Below are 7,409 nucleotides of genomic sequence, written 5' to 3'. Positions count from 1 at the left end.
GTCACATGCTGAAGGTCACAGAGTGTGGCTGCTCATGTTCACTGGGCTCTCTCTGGAAAGAAGCAGTCAGGAGAGGGGCAGGGAGCTATCTTTTCTTGCATACCTACTGTGCGCTCAGCATTGTCAAATGCCTTCTGTTTATTATTTCATCTAATTCTCAGAAGAGTCCAGTGATATGGGCATTATATTGTATCATTTTATGGTGAAGAAATAGATATTTAGAACCACACCCAAGTCACACAGCCAGGATGTGACAGAACCAGGACTGAAATCAGCTCTGAGCAACTTTGATGACAGTAGCACCACGAGAACTCTGGGGGTGTATTCTGAAGGCGGAATAACACCCCAGCAGGACTAGCAGTTCCTTCTGGCTCCTGGACATCCCTCCAGGCACGTGGCGATAGCTGCCACTCTAACGGTTTCTCACATGCTTTAAAAGTAAGGTTTTTATGCTCAAGGACAGTTAGGGGAAGGGTAGAAAAAGGAGGATAGTTACTTTGCTGATCTTTTTTTTTTCTTTTCTTTTTGGTGGTTTTCTACCTTTATCTGGCAATCAGTAGTTAGTTCTCATCCACATTAAATGTCTGTAGATTTTTCAAAGTGGTGGCAGGTACACAGGTTACCAAAAAATGGAGCTTGTTTGGTGAATCTTCATCCTCATTATGTTTTCTGGGCAGCCGCACACAGATATGTACGGGACGTTGCTTAGTCCTTCAGTCAGACAGCTTTGTAGAGCCTGGTGTCAGTGTGCATGTTTGGAGTCCCCATCTCTGTCATGACAAATTTCCAGATCTCTCTGAGTGCCCAAGGGGCACACTTCTTGAAACCCACTCCACGGATGAGTTGGTGAATGCGGATGCTGTGTTCCCTGGTCATTGCCTCGTTGATGGCAGAATGACTCTTCTTCTCACATCCTTCTTTGTGGGAGCCATTCTGCTGGGAACCCCAGTTGGAAAGGAAGGACTCCTTTCCTGATCTTAACACAGAGGTTAGAATTTGGTAGAACTGTAGAGTAAATTTCTGTCACACTTTCTCTCCTACTACTCACCTCAGGCCAGCCCTCTCTCTCCTGTTTTGAAATTAAGCCTTTGAAATAATTTTAGCGAGATAATTGGGATGCCTGGGTGGCTCAGTCATTTAGGCTCAGGTCATGATCCCAGGGTTCTGAGATCGAGTCCCACGTTGGGCTCCTTGCTCAACGGGGAGCCTGCTTCTCCCTCTGCCTGCTCTGCCTGCTGTCCCCCCTGCTTGTGCTCACTCTCTCTCTGACAAATAAATAAATAAAATCTTTAAAAAATAAATAAAATACTTTTAGCGACATAATTAATAAAAAAGTCCCTAGGAAAAACAAGAACATAACAGATTATAAAGAAAGCATGACAAATTAAAGGGGGAAGGGATAGGGCAATAAATAATCGAGAGACTTGATTATTTAAAACAAAATGCATTTGACGCCTCACCTCAAAAATAAGAAAAATTAAATGTAAAAATTTTAAACTATAAAAAGATAGTGAAAGTATCAGTAAATATCCACCTGTGTTTTAGATGACAAAAGTCTTTCCAAATATAAAAGCATTGAAAAAATTGCAAAGGAAAATTATTTAGCGTTCACTATATACTTAGGTTTAGGATACAAACCATGAGAAAAGCAATTGAATAATACATTAGGAAAATATAAGAGACAAATATGATAGAGGAAGAACTGAAAAGTTAAAGATGCCGCAAAACCTTACTTTAGGTTTTATTTCTTCTGGTATAAATACATTTTAAGACATGGCTCATTTTTTCACATTGCTGAGATTTTTTTGGAGCTAATTATCATGGAGCCTTATAATTTCATGTTGTGCAGATTTGATATCCATGATATCTAGGTCCCCATGGAAGTTCTTGATAAAGGAGTTAGGCAGCACAGACCTGAGAATGAGCACTGCTGTTCGAATACTAACCCAGGCGGGCATGGATCCTGAGGCTGGGGACATCAGCCAGCCGGCTCTAAGTTAAGCCACTCAGCTGGCCTGGCATCCAGCCCACACTTCTTCATCAGTATTTGTGGGGATTATGAGAGACTGAATGCCTTATGGAATCTAGATGCACAATATTTGTGGAGTTCTTTTGCTCTTTCACTAGTTGAATTTTCAAAAATGGAAATGAACAGTCTAGACGTCTTGTTCTTAGTGCATATGTGATGCCTTCTGGCGATCCGTCATTTTCCCTTTATAAGTTCACAAACTTTGTGTTTATTTATGTCTTGGATAATATTTTCATTATTTATCTGGAGTTTGTGGCTTCTAACTTCATTCCTTTTTTGAAGATGAGAACTGTAATTTGCTTTTCTTCAGTTGTCTGACACAGCTCCCTCCTTGCATCTCCTTAATTCTTGAGGTTCTTTCCCTTCCCATTCTTTTAAAAAAAAATAAAATAAAACAAAAAGGAAGCATAGGTGAATTAGCAGTAAGCTTAAAGAACATTTTTTTTTAAGCTTGTATGTTTCTGATTGAGTTGCTATTTCCAAAGGATTGAATTAGTATGTATGTGTTAGTGTGTGGGGGGAAGAGTTTGGGAGAGGAAAGAAGGGCAGGGAGAGGGCCAGTGGCTTTCCTCTAGTCTCCTTTGGGCATCTGGGGCCTAGGAGAGTGGTAGGGTAACAAAGCTCCATGAATGGATCATATGGAATAAGAATTTTTTTAAAAAGATTTTATTTATTTATTTGAGAGAGAGAGTGCACAAATGGGGTGAGGGTCAGAGGGAGAAGCAAACTCCCCACTGAGCAGGGAGCCCGACGTGGGACTCAATCCCAGGATTCCGGAATCATGACTTGAGCTGAAGGCAGAACGACTGACTGAGCCACCTGGGAGCCCTGGAATTAGAATTTTACTGTGTTGAGTTTACTTGTCACTTTTTCCCTATATCTGATTATTATTGGGTTGAGTATGGACTTTTAATGGGGGAGTCTTAAAGAAGGAAAAAAATAATCTGCTGCCTTCATAGAATTCCTTTCTATATTGCAAATCTTAGAGCATGTTGACTTCAAAACCAATTCAAACAGAAAGAAATTAGACTAAATAGACGAACAAAAAGTCTCAAAAAATAACAAAAATGGCTATTTCAGGCTACAAGGAGGATAAATAAAAGCTTAAATGCTTAAAACCTTTGCTTTTGACAAAAATCATTACAGTTGAGGATACCTTTGCCAAAAATCCAGAATGCCATAAGGCTCAGTTAGTACAAGGCTTGTTAGGACAGGATGGCTTTTTCCCAAGTTAAAAATTTCCTCTTTAATAAAGTAAGAGGTGAATAAAAAGGACCACATAGTTTATATTTTTTGAAAATGCCACCACATTCCTTTTTTTTTTTTTAAATGGCAGCTAACTGCTATTTCATAAGCTTGACATTATAAGGGTTCTTCTAAATTAAGCCCTGGGGTTTGCTATTACAGGCTTTCTGCTAAGTGAGCCCCCTGCCTTGTGACATTACTTCTGCTCTGTTTACCAATAGTGTGAGTCAGGGTTTGTGGTTGTGACAGAGTCAGCTCCACAGCAGTTTTATCTCCTCTGAGTCAAGTCTACACTAGTAGACTGGAAAGGCACATGGAAGTTCCAGTGGCCCTGAGACATCGTCTCTGCATGGTAACCGCTGTCCTCATGAAGCTTAGACACTATAGGCTGGATTACCCCTGGATTCAGCCTGAAAGAAGTTTCCTGTTCATGAAATATTTCTTTTCTTTTATTTCAAGTTTTTATTTAAATTCTAGTTAGTTAATGTATAGTGTAGTATTAGTTTCATGAAGTATTTCTTTTGTGAAATGGTACACAGTCATTACTTCACAACTGAACTTTGGTATTACTTGCTTAGCTCCTTTCTTTGTCTCCCATCTTCAACCCACTCAGCATATTGTTATCAGATGAATCTTTCCAAGTTATGATTCTGATTATCCAAATGGAGATATCCCTCAGCTCTTATCCTGATTATATTTTCTTCCTATACGGAAAAGTGAAGAAAAAAGTCATATGCCCACTTTATAGTCATTGAAAATTTTCTTGTTTGGAAAAATGTTGATAGATAAATATTTCTTGGTAAATAAAGCAGTTGCCTTTACAATAAGTCTCGGGGTGAGAGAGACCCAAACAAGCACTCAACTCACAAGGTAATTTCAAATTCCATTAAGTTGACGTTTATGGAATTTATTTCAATTTATGTCCTGAATTTTGGCATAGAAAGAATTTTCAGTATCATCCACAATGTGTGGACTCATAAGCAAAGCAAGAATGTATGTACCACTCATGCTAAGTACACTTGTACTTTCTTAAACATCCCATAATGTTATCCTGAAAGAGAGAACTATTTCTTTAAAAAGATTATAAAGTCTATTCCATTGTGACGTAGGGAGCTAGTGCTCACCCCGTGTTGTTTCCTTTCATTTCCTAGTCTCCTTTGCCATTGAGATAGGGACTTGTGACTTGTTCTAGCCAGGGGACAATAAGTAGAAGAGACATATTTCTTTTGGGCCAGTGCAAATTGGGAGGCCACGCATTCCGGACGGTGCAGGCACAGAATGCTAGAGCCTCTCTCAGCCTGGGTTCCTGGGATGCTGTGTGAACGAGAGCATTCGACAGACCAGCACTGGACATGGAACTTGAGCAAGAGATAAACTTTTAATGATTTGAGGGTTAACTAGCTACCCCATATAACCTAGCCTCTCCTAACTTGTACAGAGGTTAAACAGCAAGTACCAAGTGTTAGGTACTCTTGCAACTATTGAGACAAATAAAATATGAATTCCTCTTTCCTCCTCCAGTGGTTTTCTGTGCTGTGGAGAATACCTGGCTTTTTGTTGACTGACAGTTGAGACATCCTGCTATTTCATCTTGAAGTCCTGGTCCTGAGTGTTTTCTGAACTGAGACTGAAGATACCCAAACTCTTTAGCAGTGTACCTTTCCTGACTGGGAGAGTCTTGGCTGATGATGGTCTCAAGAGTAGAACTGGGGGTGCCTGGGAGGCTCAGTCAGTTAAGCATCTGCTTTCAGCTCAGGTCATGATCCCAGGGTCCTGAGATCAGCCCCACAGCGGGCTCCCTGCTCAGCGGGGAGCCTGCTCCTCCCTTTGCTTGTGCTCTCCTGCTCTCTCTCTCTCAGGTAAATAAATAAAATCTTAAAAAAAGATAAAGAAAGAATAGAACTGGTGCTAGGCTCCTGCTCCTCCCCTTTCTGCCCCACCTGCAGCCTCTGAGTGCTTTCTACAAAAAATCTTAATTTTTTGCCTGACTTTCTAGACTTATTCCAACCTCCCCTTCAAATTTAGGTCTTACCCCAACTCTTCCAAACTGACTACTTAGATTTGCTGGACATGTCTATCTTTCTCTGGATCTTTTATTTGTATCAGATGAGATTGGGTGCCTTCAGGGTAGTAGGGCTGCAGACCCTTTTTTAGTCATATTGTTGTTTCTTTCTTCCTTTTCAAATCCTACCTAGTCTTCAGTGTGCAACCCAAAGTTTCACTTTGCTTTGCAACCTTCTCTGAACCATATTAAAGTTTCTATAGATGCATAATACTTATCTTTACTTCCAAAATCCAAGAAGCTCTGAAAACTGAAAGCTTTTAAATAACTCTTTTGGCAGCAAAACTTAGATTGATCTGAAGAAATTTGGAGACAAAACTTGAACTGACTTGTCTTTATTGACCTGTAGTTCTTATTTCACGTAGTGTATATATTCACATTCTGTTTGATTCTGATGCACTATCCTAGGCCTTTCTGGGGCTATTAATTTACAGTGTTAACCAGCCTAAAATCTGAAACATTCTGAGTTCAGAAACTCATCTGCCTCCAGGGGTTTTGGCCAAGAGATTGTAGCTCTGTTATTATCCTTATGGAGCGATGACTGTATACCTCTGCTTTCAAATTTTATCATCTATCTGAACGTGCTTTAATAAAACTAACTTCTAGCGTAGTCTGGGATTTTTGAAAACAAAGATATTCTTTTCTAGCTTTTTGGGTACAAATTTCCAAAAATGATAAATTCAGTTGCACGAAAATGTGCTGACTTTATTTTCTGTAAACTTAGTTTTTACGTCAAGCCCCTTCACCTGCAGAAAACATCAGGTGAATTCAGTTAAATTAGTGATTGCTCAGTCGTTTAAGGGAAATAAGCCTGAAATTCCTGCTCCAGTCACAGGGCCCACCACGTTTGGCCACTTTCCATGCTTCTCTTGTAGGCACAGGAAGCTTTCGGATATTTCTCCGTGGCCTTTTGGGCCCCAGAGTCTTGAGTCTCTCTCTGCCTACACTGTTTTAACCCTGCTGTTGCCAGAATGTACTGATGTGGGGTAAGTGCGCGAAGTTTCTTGTCTTCTTGATCTATGTATGCGAAACAAGGCCCCAGACCCAGTGGGCTGATTATTCTTCCCTCCCCACTCTTAAAGGGTGGGAATGGAGGCAAGCAGTTGAAATGCCCATGTCTTCTCTGATTCCAGAAAGGTTATTAATTAAATTTATTTTCCTCTTCAGGTGACTAGGCAAGAATTCTTCTAAACTTTTCAGTTTTTTTTTTTTTTTAAGATTTTATTAATTTGTCAGAGCGAGAGAGCACAAGCAGGGGGAGCGGCAGGAGGAGGCAGAAGCAGGCTCCCCCCTGAGCAAGGAGCCCAATGCAGGACTTGATCCCAGGACCTTGGGATCATGCCCTGAGCCAAAGGCAGACGCTTAACCAACTGAGCCACCCAGGTGTCCCTCAACTTATCAGTTTTTGATATTTAAAAAGCCACATCTTACCAAGCTATTGTATATGACATGGATTTACAAAAGTATACTTGAGGCTTGAAATGTGTAAGTAGAACGTACGTGAGTAGAATTTGCTGTCTGGCTGTGGTTGCTTTGGCTGTGACTCGTGGATGAAGGTAGGTGGGAGGTGGGGCGGGTGGTGAGCACCTAGTCAGGGTGTTAGAAGTTCATTCTGCTGCATGCGTACTCCCACTTAGCATTGCTCAAATTCCAAACTGAAAAAGCTGTCTCCTGTGCAAAGGTAGAAGGTTTATTTATGCTCGGATAGGTGGCTTTCAGAGTGGTTTCAGGAAGCAGCTGAGGAGACCGTTGAGAGGGAGAATTTCTTCCCACCCACCTCCCTCCTGTCAGCTTTAAGCACATCATGGCCATATTTAGTTCAGCCTTTCCTGTCTTTTACATGTTGTGGATCTGTGTGGGATTTAAGTAGAGTGCTGCTAGTAAAAATATTTTGAAAGATCCTTGTATCTAAATTATTATACAAAAGGTTTTTCGAACAGCCAGGTCCAGTTAGTAATCTCTTTCACTTGTCATCAATCACTGCTTAACCAGAATCAGCCTCCACTCTCAGCTGTGAGTGAACAATTCAACGAGAATCTTCTAATTCAGTGATAGAATCTCCCGAGTACTCAT

The 7,409-nt window shown here is 40.7% G+C and overlaps 1 pseudogene; it reads right to left on the bottom strand.

The window, feature by feature from the left end:
* Positions 1–553: 553 nt before the first annotated feature.
* On the bottom strand, positions 554–1,979 carry LOC148110249 (large ribosomal subunit protein eL31 pseudogene; annotated as a pseudogene).
* Between the last annotated feature and the right edge of the window lie 5,430 nt (positions 1,980–7,409).

Source organism: Ursus americanus, chromosome 4 (genome assembly GCF_024610735.1).
Source record: "Ursus americanus isolate L20-20 chromosome 4, mUrsAme1.1.p, whole genome shotgun sequence".
NCBI classification, from domain to species: domain Eukaryota; kingdom Metazoa; phylum Chordata; class Mammalia; order Carnivora; family Ursidae; genus Ursus; species Ursus americanus.
This window is presented reverse-complemented; position numbering and strand designations above follow the sequence as displayed.